Source organism: Stenella coeruleoalba (genome assembly GCF_951394435.1).
Source record: "Stenella coeruleoalba genome assembly, chromosome: 5".
Classification (NCBI taxonomy): Eukaryota; Metazoa; Chordata; class Mammalia; order Artiodactyla; family Delphinidae; genus Stenella; species Stenella coeruleoalba.
The window spans coordinates 136,648,521-136,660,626 of record NC_137150.1 but is presented as its reverse complement, the minus strand read 5'-3'; the positions used below and the strand labels follow the sequence as shown (position 1 = coordinate 136,660,626).

The 12,106-nt window shown below is 39.2% G+C and overlaps 1 protein-coding gene across 10 annotated transcripts in view; it reads right to left on the bottom strand.

The window, feature by feature from the left end:
* Positions 1-12,106, bottom strand: part of DYRK1A (dual specificity tyrosine phosphorylation regulated kinase 1A) — a 145,537-nt gene that overhangs the window by 114,466 nt on the left and 18,965 nt on the right. Inside the window, exon 1 of one of the 10 annotated variants that reach the window (XM_079921798.1) lies at positions 1,897-7,302. The exons of the other annotated variants lie outside the window; for them this stretch is intronic. The gene's annotated coding sequence lies outside the window, so the exon portion shown is untranslated. Of the gene's footprint in view, positions 1-1,896; positions 7,303-12,106 lie in introns of those variants that run through there. 10 annotated transcript variants of the gene reach the window in all.

The following is a 12,106-nucleotide window of genomic DNA, read 5'->3' as shown; positions in this document are numbered from 1 at the left end:
CTGGGACTCCTAACTTCCCAGGTCACTCTCCCTTTAACATTATGTTAAACCTGGATTCTAAAATCATAGAAAAAAGAACCGCATTTTTTAAAATAACCTTTGGATTAATTTTATTCATTGATTCAACAAATAATCTACCCCAGCATCTGCCAGTTGCCAAGCAATGTGTTTTCAGGTGAATGCAGATTTACAGAGGCCTTTCGTTTCCTGGCTGTACTATGCCTTTAACCCTCCTGAGCCTGGATAAATTACACAGAAAACAAGTACAAAGACGTTAACACTACCCTGAAGGACCCAGAAATACTCAAATCAAAATCTGAAGTTTTTCCTTATAGAAAGTAATATATTAGAAACATCTCTTCTACTTCTGCTACTGCCCTGTAATAGCCCCCATCCCAAAAAAGTATTTTCATTTGTACCCAGTCCAAAGCAAAGAAAGAAGTCAGTAAACCCAAGTAACAGTATTCGGCCTACACTCCTTCCCAGAGAACAGGGGCACTGGGGTCCTGCCTTCTCACCCACCCTGACCCCCCCAGGGCCTGCACCATACAGGAGACAGAGGCGTGGGAACAGGCCTCACTCCCAGGAGAGACAGGAACGCCTCCTTTCCTCTGGCATACAAGAGATCCTGGTGAGCTATGTGATAATAAGCTAAAGAACAGGAAGAGCTTTTTCTAGAAAGCTAAAAGGTTTCCAAATCCCAGAACAGAGTCCATTCTAACAGTGCTTTGTCCATAAGGATAAGATCGATCTGCCTGGATGCAAAACTCCATAGAGTAAAATGCTTTCCCCCTCTGGATTTTTAGAAGAAAATCTATTAGTGCAGGTAAAACCTCAGTATTAAAAAAATTACCCAGATCACATACCAAGGTTTTCCAGGATGGGGGAGGTGGCGCAAGTCCTGTGGGGCAGGCACTGTGCAGGAGTAATCCTTACAGAACAATGTTTCTCAACCTTTTCTCCTTCGTTCCCATCACCAGGAAGAAAACTTTAGTTAAATTAAATTTCTCCTTAATGAGTGAAATTAAATATTATGGAATAAGATTCTGTCAGGTAAGGCTGACTTACTGTAATATCTAAGATTTTTTTCACTCCTCCACGCCCAAGAACAAGTTCTCCCCCTTGGGGAGTGATATCACCTCCCCCATGGAGAATGCGTGTCACAGGACCTAAAAATGTGATCCTCAAACTTTACACATCACCCAGACCCCTTCTCAGACATTTGGATATGCTAAGTCTGGGGGTAGACCCAAAAATCTGCATTTCTTTTAAGCTTTCCAGAGGACTCCAATGTATATGGTCAATGAGCCACAATGTTTCTGACAAATTTCCATTGTTACACCCAAGCCCAGTAACAGGATGACCTCAATATGAAAACTATTTAAATGAAATGAAACACTGAACACTGTCACATTCCCAGCATTAAGGAGATCTGTTCAGGGGCAAAAAAGAAAAGTCTTGAGCTACAATTACAGGAGATATGATTATCTATTTCTTCTTTCTCCTGTACAAAGGACAATCACAGGATTACTGGAGAAATACTTGAGATATTTTATGGACTGTAACATGTGACCCAAAAGGAGGTTTACATCACTTATTTCACAAAGTACATATTCAGGGTTTTTATCTAGTACTTTGGTACTTTAACTTAGGTGTAATTTGGAGCTGAGAAGGCCATAAAGTACTCATTATCTCTTCTACCCAATCTCCAAATCTATATTTATAAACCCTACCAAAATTATCAAACCACAGTTTAACTGAATAAGACAGATTATGTTAATATTATACAGCTATCTGAATGTAGTTACAGGAAAAAGGAATACAATCACATCAGTGCATTATAAAATGCATAAACTGGTCAGATTAGATAATAAAAAAACAAAACAGAAAAGTCACCTTTTTCCCCTTCAGAAAAATACTTCGTTCATGTAGTGGGATGTTCCTTGGTGGTCCCAATAAACCACTCTTGCCAGTGTCCACACCTTGTACAGTCTCCTCTGCTTGAATCTGGACAGGCCTGTGACTTGCTTTTGGCCTAAAGAATCTGGTGAAGATGACATTATGCCAGTTCCAGGCATAAGTCTTAAGATGGCCCAGTGGCTTCCGCTGTTGGCACCTCCAGAATCCAGTCACCACCTCTGGAATCCGCCACCACGTACGAAGTTCAACTACCCCAAGACGATGCTGTGAGAAAGCCCACAGTAACCAGATGAAAAAGTCACAAGGAAGAAGATGTCTCAGAGACCACACATGTGCTGGAATCCAACATCTCAGACTTTCCAGTCCCAGGAGACACCATGTGCAATGGAGGCAAGGCCTGCCCAAATTGGAGAATTGTGAGCAAAGAAAAGAGTATTGGTTGTTTTAAGCCACTGAGATTTGACATGGTTCATTAAATATTATAGATAACCTCAACATTTTGTATGTAAGCAAACATGGAAGAAAAGTTACAATGTATGTGTTTGGAAAATGAAAGTAAACACTCTACATCTGAAATCATTTATCTTCTTGAACTGGAAAAAGGCTGGTAAATTCTGACACCTTATATTGTATCAGCACACTTCTTTAACAAACAACTCAGGACTCCTATGAGATGCTCAAAACTGAGGAGAAAAGGGGGTCAAGACTCCATCTCCAGACTAGAGACGTATACATACCCACCACAAACAAAATAGTTTATTAAACTTCAGTAAAAAACTTGCCTATAGATAATCTCTTTGAGAATATGTCCTACTGGCTAAGATACAGAGTGGAGTTTTTTAAACTGGTTTGTATCCTTACACAGAGGCATCAATGAGTACTGAAGAGTATTGTTACCTGCTATCAGTAAATGACAACCATGGATAAGTCTTTATATTAATGGGTTCAAACACTTATTGAGAATATTAGATATACTATGGGCCAGGCATCCCGGATACCAGAAAAAAAACAATCCCTGCCCATAGCTGCTCAATCTAGCAAAGGCCCCAAATACAAATAATGATTTTATAAATGCTACTTAGAATAAAACTGTGCACAAAAAGGAACTAACAAGAACACAGAAGACACAGCTATTCTTTCTACCCAATTCCTGCCTCCTTCCAGAAGAGCTAGGAGAAACTAAAAGAGATGACATCTGAGATGAGTAACTAAGGTTATGGAAGACTTTACCCAAAACCCACCCCACAAGGAAAACATTCTAATATTGGTTCTATTAAGGGCACATTTGTCTGCTTTGTTCCCCAAGTGTCTCGAGCATCTAAATCAGGGCCTGCCACAAAATACGTACACAAACATTTGTTAAATGCAATTTAACTCCTACAGTTATGACCTTGGACATTTCACTCAGCATAATTTATAAAAGATGAATAATGGCTTACAGAGTTGCTTTGAGAATTAAATGAGATACTGTATGGTAGTATTTGGAAAATGATAATAGGTCAATAAAATGTTTGGGTGGTATTATTATTTTAGAGGAAGCAGCATTTGTTTATGTATTTAATGCATCAAGTGCCCACTATATGCCAAGCTCTGTGCTCTATAGAAAATGTTATAAAACTAGCACAGACAATGTGCCTCAAAGGAAAACTGAGAGGAAAGGAGCAGAAAGCAAAACACATGTGGGGAAATGAAAGCTACTTAGAATAGCTCTGGAGTGGAGCAAATACGGTAGGGTTGCAGATAAAAAGACTGGAAAAGTAAGCTGAGGTCCAACTATAAAGAGAACCTGAATATTTTAATAAACTTGGTCTTCATTACATGGAAACGAGAATCACGGATGATTACAGGCTGTGGCAAAACAGCACAATCAGGGTGAAAGCAGCTATAGTAGGAGGGAGGTAAGGCTGACAAGTGTAAAAGAAAAATAATGACAACAAAAAAGATCTGAAAAGGGAACACTACAGCTTCACCAAGTACACATTCAACACAGTGGATAGTCCATGCATTTACAATTATTCTCTCACAAAGCTCCACTGAAAATAAAATCAGTATAGAAGTCAAAAAATAATAATAATAAAAGAAAGAATGGACCAATGTTTAGATAATGAAATAAAACACAGACAGTGGTAGTAGACTTAGGAGAATGAAGGAAGGCACAGAATAAGTGTCTACACTTGGAGATACCAAAGAAAATAGTTAATGTACCCCGAAATCTGGAAAGGCCTAGGACACACACATATTCTCTATGTCCACTGAGACCGGGAGAAGATCCACACCCTAAGAGCAACAAGCACACCTAATGCTCAGGCTTTGGTTTCTAATACCATTCTCCATGAAAAAGAACCAGAGCTCTAGGCAAAGAGTTCTCACACTTGACACCATATGCATGATCCATAAAGGAAAGATTTAATAAACTGGCCTTCATCAAAATTCAAACCTTTTGCTCTGAAAGACTCTTTTAAGAGGATGAAAAAACAAGCTATGTATGGACAGGGAGAAAGTATTTTCGAACCATATCCAACAAAGACCTTGTATCTAGAATACATAAAGAACTCTCAAAACTCAGCAGTTAAACTTTTCTTTAAAAATCCAATCAGAAAATGGGCAAGACATGAACAGATATATCACCAAAGAGGAGATACAGATGGCAAACAAGCAAATGAAAAAATGTTCAACATCATTAGTCATTAAAGAAATGCAAATTAAAACCATAACAGGGTATCACCACACCTGTTAGAACAGCTATAAATAAAAAACAGTGATAGCACTAAATGGTGGGGAGGATGCTGAGAAAGTGGATCCCTCACATAGTGCTGGTGAGAACAATAAAGTGGTACAGACACTATGGAAAATAGTCCGGTGATTGCTTACAAAACTAAAGACGTGTTCACCACATGACCCAGCAATCACACTCTTAAACTTCTACCCCAAAAAAACAGAAAACAATGTTTACATGAAAATCTGTTCTCAAACATTCAAAGCAGTTTTATTCATAATATTATACAAAATATTGGAAACAATCCCAATGTCCTTCAGTAGGTGAATGGTTGAACAAACTTGGTACATCCATACAATAGAACACTACCCAGCAATAAGAAGGAATTAACTATTGATATACACAACACCAAATGGACCTCAAGGCGTTATGCTTTGTGAAAAAGATTGATCTCAAAAGGTTAATACTGTGTAATTCCATTCATATTGAAGTGACAAAACTACAGACATGGAGAATAAACAGAATGGTGGAGGGGGGTGTTGGGAATACAAAGAGGTAGCAAAGGCGTTCTTCTAAAGTGATGGAACAGCTCTGTTATCTTGATTGTGGGGCTAGCTACACAACTCTATACATGGAATAGATAAGTTACGAAAGACTATACACACACGCAAATGCAAGCTTAAAAAATAATGAGAAGTGAGTAGTTCTGTAGTGCAGTTAACAGAAATGTACCAGATATATCAAATTTCCCAATTTTGATACTGTAGTAGGGCTACACAAAACTCCACTGAAGGAAGCTGGATGAAGGGCGTACATGGGACTTTATATTATTTTTGCAACTTCCTGTGAGTCTACAATTATTTCAAAATAAAGGATTTTTTAAGGGGGTGGGGGTCCTTGGAAAAATAGCCAATTCCAAGACTGAGACAATAGTTCAAGATGAGCCTGGAAAGTGCTCCAAAAAATGATGGAGATATGCTAAAAGGACATAGAAGCAAACTTGAAGGGGCTTCTACTAGCAAAATCTGGGACAAGTGAGGCATCAAAATAAATAATGACAGTAATGGATTACAACCCACTGCATAAAACAGAAAATCAGGTACTCATAGTGATATAAAACAAGTGAATAAATTAGAAGCCTGATTACTGATGGAATATTTACACAGTCTCCAAGTATCTCTACACAAAATATTTATTACAAAGAGGGAGGAAAAGTAACTTTAAAATGGAGAAGCCTTAAGGCACCACCATAATCAAGTGATCAAAGTAAACGTCATCAATAAGGAACAAACTGAAATCATATGCCACCTGTAGTACAGGCACAACGACGCCCCTGCCCCAAGACTGGTCCACACCCTCATCCTCAGAACCTGTGAACGTGTTACTTTACACATGGCAAAGGAGAATTATGTTTGCAGAAGAAATTAAAGTTGCCAATCAGATGACTTTAAAATTGAGATTATCTTCAATTATCCCAGTGGGCCCGATGTAATCACAAAGGTCCTTAAGAGTGAAAGGGTGGGGGGGGAAGAAGAGAGAGAGAGAGATGGCAGCACGAGATGGACGAGGTCCAAACCTGCTGGCTTTGAAAAGAGAAGAAGGGGGCCATAAGCCAAGAAATGCAGGCAGCCTCCAGTAGCTGGAAAGGGCAAGGAAAAACATTATTTTGTAGAGTCTCCAAAAGGAATGCAGCCCTACTGACACCTTGATTTGAGCCCAGTTGAGATGCATTTTGGACTTCTGAACTCCAGAACTATAATATAATAAATGTATGTTTTTTAAACCACTAAATTTGTGGTAATTTTTTTACAGCACAAACAGAAAAACAATAATACACCATCTAACAAAATGCACTGAAATTAATATAGCATCACTTCTATGATACTCCTGGCAAAGATACTTAACCTACATCTAATACAAAGAAACATCAGACAAACTCACATTGAGAGTGATTCTATAAAATAACTGGCCTGTATTCTTCAAAAATATCAATATCATAAAAGAAAAAAACAGTTGAGGGACTATTCTAGATCAAGAGTTGAAGAGACGTGACAACAAAATGTGTTAAGTGATCCTAGATTGACTGTATCCTTCTCCTATAAAAGAGCACCACTGGGGCAACTGCTGTAACCTGAATGGAGGCTTAAGGATCAGACAGCTGTAATATATCAATGTTACATTCTTGCCTTTGATGGTTGTATTGTTGCCAGGCAAGAGAATGTCTCTTTGTAGGAAACATGCACTACAATATTCAACAAAGAGACATCATGTCAACAACTCTCTCTCAAAAGATTCAGGAAATAAAAGTTATCTGTATTTTACCAGCAACTTTCCTAAGTTCGTTTTAACAATTAAGTATATAAAGTAAATGTAGTAAAACCCCAAATTACAGCCCAAACCCTATACAGGCTGGCAACTATCGTGTCCCCAAATAGACCAGAGGCATGCACGCTCTCTGGGGAAATGCAAAGAGGCTCCACACGTTGAAAGATCAAGCACAACAGAGAACTGGTTTGAGGCAGAAGACGAAAAACAGAACTGGGTAAGAGTCTCTACACGGAACTGTGGACTCTAGTCCCCTTCTCCAGTTCTGCTTGCAGAACATCAGCAACAGGAATACACGTCCCCTCTCCCCCAGGCATGCGATTTACAGTTTCAATCAGGAGACACCAAGAGCCCTGGAGTAAAAGCCCTAGGGTTACTCATATTCATGGGTCCCTCGAGCACCACACTAAGCCTTCAGTGAACAAGCCTCAACCTCACAAAGAGCTTCCTTCCGCTTTACTGTAACTTACTCCTAAATATAAGCCACCAGCCCAGGGATGGCCAGGTATTTGAGGAAAGCTGCCAAAACTCAAAGGCAGAAATCAAAACAAGCAGAAAAACAGGAATACAGAGGAAACTGAGACAGTGCCATGAAAGGGGGAAAAAGGCAATTAACCATAATATGAACGTGCTTGAAGAGGCAAAAGAATATATGTAACCATGAAGTAAAAACAAAATGCTAGTGGGGGGGGAGGAGCAGAGAACATAAAAAATACCTTGATGGAAAGTAAAAGTTGAAAAATATCTCCCCATAAGCGTAAAAAGTAAACAAATAGAAAATAGACAAGGTAACACTACAAAACTTCAGAACACCACAGATGAAGATCAGATCCTTAAAACTTCCAGGAAGTGGGAGGGTTCATATAAAAAGGATCAAATTTTCTAATAAACTAATGGATCTATATTAATATTTAGTAGCCACTAACATCACAGAAAGTCAGATATTTTTGTGCCTCCTAAAGATAACATACCACCCATGCAGTATTCTCCCCACTCACCACCTCTCAAAAAAAAAAAAAACAGAGAAAAAGAAGAAAAAACCAAAATTTTATCAAGATCTTACTGCCAAGTAGAGGAAATACATTACAAGGGACGGGGAACACATCAATGACACCACAGGGTTTCATTCAACAACATCCAAGCTGTAGAACACTACAAGACAGATGATACACTTTCTTTAACAAATAAAACTCAGGGGGAAAAAAACCACCAATAGATTAAGAGACTTAAGAAATTTGTCAATCAATGACAATTTATGGACCTTACCTACATCCTCATTTGAATGAACTGTTTAAAAATATAATTATGAGACAATCGAGGTAACTTGAACTTTAACTGGATATTTGAAGAATTACTGTTAATCTTTTAAAGGTACGATAATGCTACTGGGGTTATGGTTTAGAAACTAGTCCTTATCTTTTAGAGATACATACTGAAATATTCAAGAGTGAAATTATATATCTGGGTTTGCTTGTATAAAATCAAAGGGAAGAGGGGTAGATAGGATTATGAATTTTTTTAAAGTGGCCATGAGGGCTTCCCTGATGGCGCAGTGGTTAAGAATCTGCCTGCCAATGCAGGGGACACAGGTTAGAGCCCTGGTCCGGGAAGATCCCTCTTGCCACAGAGCAACTAAGCCCTTGTGCCACAACTACTGAGTCTGCACTTTAGAGCCCACGTGCCACAACTACTGAGCCCACGTGCCACAACTACTGAAGCCCGTGCGCCTAGAGCCCGTGCTCTGCAACAAGAGAAGCCACTGCAATGAGAAGCCCGCGCACCTCAATGAAGAGAAGCCCCCGCTCACCGCAACTAGAGAAAGCCCATGCACAGCAACAAAGACCCAACACAGCCAAAAATAAATAAATTAAAAAATGGCCATGAGTTGATCAATGTTGAAGTTGGGTGATGGATACATGGGAGTGCATTATGTTCTCTAACTTTTCCAATGGAACCCAGAATACAAATTATATCTGCTATAGAAGCTAAAAAACCATGAAGAAATCCATTCAGAGTTCTCAGTAAAAATTATATTCCAACTGCAATTCTGTACCCAGTCAAAACTTTTACTCGTGAGAGAAAGCAGATTAAAGGTATTTTCAGATGATGTCTCAAAAAATTAACCTCTCTTGCACCCTTTCTCAGGAAGTACTGAAAGTTGTGCTCTGGCAAAAAGAAAGATAAAGGCAGGAAAGATAAAGTTCAGAGAACTAGGAAACAGGAGACCCAAACCTGTTGGAAATACACAAAGGAACCCTATTAGACCTAGAGAGCAAGAATTCCATACAGACTAATAAGGACCAACTGTATACCACAGGGAACTTTTCTCAATACTCTGTAATGACCTACAAGGGAAAAGAATCTAAAAGAGTAGATGTGTGTATATGTATAACTGATTCACTATGCTGTACAGCAGAAACTAACACAACATTGTAACTCAACTATACTCCCATAAAAATTTAAAAAAAAAAAAAAAGAATTCCATACAGGAGTAGTTTGATGGACGGCCCCTTGAGAACATTCTTAAGGGAGGGGGTGGGGGTGAGTGAGAATGAGGAACAGGACAACTAATTATCTGATATTTGTGCAAAACTATATGGAGAGGCTATTAGAAGGTACAGGAAAACTCAGTCACTAGTACCTAGAAAACAAAACACAACAGAATTATACGAGGAAAACAAAACAGGAAAAACAAAATTATACAAGGAGGGAAATGTAATCATAGTATACAATTTTCCTCCATGGTGAACAAGACTTACATAATCATCATTAAACATAATACATTTAAAGAAAAAAAATATATATATAAAACTATAATGAACAGATGGGAGAAGAAGTGTAAAACAGGTGGTTTAAAGTTAAATATTCATCTACCTTAACAGAAAGTCAATAGATAATATCTTAAATTTTAAGTCAAATACCAAATTAGGGTCAGAGTTACCTACCCAGCCTCCACTCTCCCCTTCTTCCTTTCTAACAGAAGCTAATTTTGTCCAGAACCGCTTTGCACACCCATCCCTTTAGGCATGTTCTCAGGGAAAGCGCTCAGTTCCAGGCGTGTGCTTAATTGGTCTAAATGTAATTCCATTTCCCTTCCTAGTGAGTCTTTCAAAAAAAGGCATACAACCCAGGAGGTAAGCCTGCCGGAGTTTCTAGGCAAAGTTTCCATATTCTTATACAGCTACAAGAAAAATAATTTTCTTTTTCTGGACACTGCTGGATCTGGGTACAACTCCTGAAACTGCTGCAGCCATCTTATTAGTCTGAGGATGTAGCCGGCCAATGACTAAAGGGGGAGACAGAAAACTGGGGCCCTGAAGACATTATTGTGCCACAAAACCAATTAGCCCTAGAGCCCACCCTACCTCTGGACTGAAGCCAGTTTGGGTCGTGGTCTCAGTACTACCATCCAAAAGCATCCTAACTGATAAGCAAATTATTTAGAAACAGATAAACAGCAGAAGAAACAGGTAAGAGTTGAGGAAAAAGTGACCACCTACGGGGCAGAGCTTGCCAGCTAGTGTGCATGGCACACAGTGCCACTAACGTTCCAGAAGTGCCAAGATCCCCTAAAGACCTCAGGACACCCAAACAGCCTCTTCTATTTTGTCCACACAGAACCTGAGGTGGAAAAGTTCGGGAAGCACTGCTCTACGAAGCACGGCTGGAGTAATGAAGGGGGTGCCTGGGGACAGGCTGTTTTCATCACAAGCCTTTCAGTAGTATTCAATTTTGATTATATGCATATTAAAACTAAAAAGTAATTCTTAAAAAAATTATTGCAGTAAGCAAAAAGAAACTAAAGATCTGATCTGTAGAGAGGTCATTAACAATAATGTAAAGAAAGAACTTAATTGAAGACTATTTCAGAAACAAAACTCAAGAGAGCTGGGTAATAGAGTAAATTCAAAAGTAACTGAGAGGAAGTTACAAGGAGTCAGAGACTACATAGATGTTTCTTCTTTAGGGACATAACTACTCAATCACTGCAAAGTGAAAACACAAAATTACTTTCTGTTGCAATCCACTGATTGGATTATACTAGCTGCTACCTACAAAACTCTCTTCAAGTTTTACATGGAATTCAACTTGGGAAGCCGATACAGTTTAAAATAATACCAGAAACCCGTCATTCAGCCATGTATTAAGGGATAAGCAAGATTCTAGCCCTAGATACATGACGAACAAAATGTACAAGGTTCTCAGACTTCCCTGGTGGTGCAGTGGTTAACAATCCACCTGCCAATGCAGGGGACAAGAGTTCAATCCCTGTTCCGCGAAGATCCCACCTGCCGCAGAGCAACTAAGCCCGTGCGCCACAACTACTGAGCCTGCGCTCTAGAGCCTGAGAGCCACAACTACTGAGCCCGCGTGCCACAACTACTGAAGCCCGCACGCCTAGAGCCCGTGCTCCGCAACAAGAGAAGCCACAACAAAGAGAAGCCCGTGCACTGCAAGGAAGAGTAGCCCCTGCTCGCCACAACTAGAGAAAGCCCGCATGCAGCAACGAAGACCAATGCAGCCAAAAAATAATTTTTTTCAAAAAGGTACAAGATTCCTGCTTTCATGAAATTAATATTTGCTAAAACATATTCCACAGAAGCAATACAAATAATAACTAAGAGTGAGGGCTGAACCTGGTTTGAATTCTATCTCACCAACCACTAGGGAAAATTACTTCACCTCTAAACCTAATTTTTATCATCAGTTATTTGAAAATAATACCTTACTAGGTTGTGATATGTGTGTGTTTATAAACTATTCAGAGCAAGCTTAATAAAGATTGCCCTTACCATGTTACAGGTTTCCTATAATATGCTAATGTGTACTGTGAATCTCCAAGAAGGTAATTTTCTCCAAGCTTATTTCCTTCATACCACACCATGGAGTGATCTGCAGAGCACATTTACTGCCAAGAGAAACTCTCTACTGTGTACCCTACTTCTAATCCAATAGGACTGATTTTTACTACTGTATCCTCAATACGGTCAGCCTCTTTTTTTTCTTTTTTACCACTTTTTAGCATCCACTCTGCAAACCTCTTTAATCACAGTTCTAAGACTATTATGCCTCAGTCTCCCATGCTAGATCCTGACCATCCTAGAAACAGAGGGAGTATCTTTTAGACTAACTGCTCCAGTACTT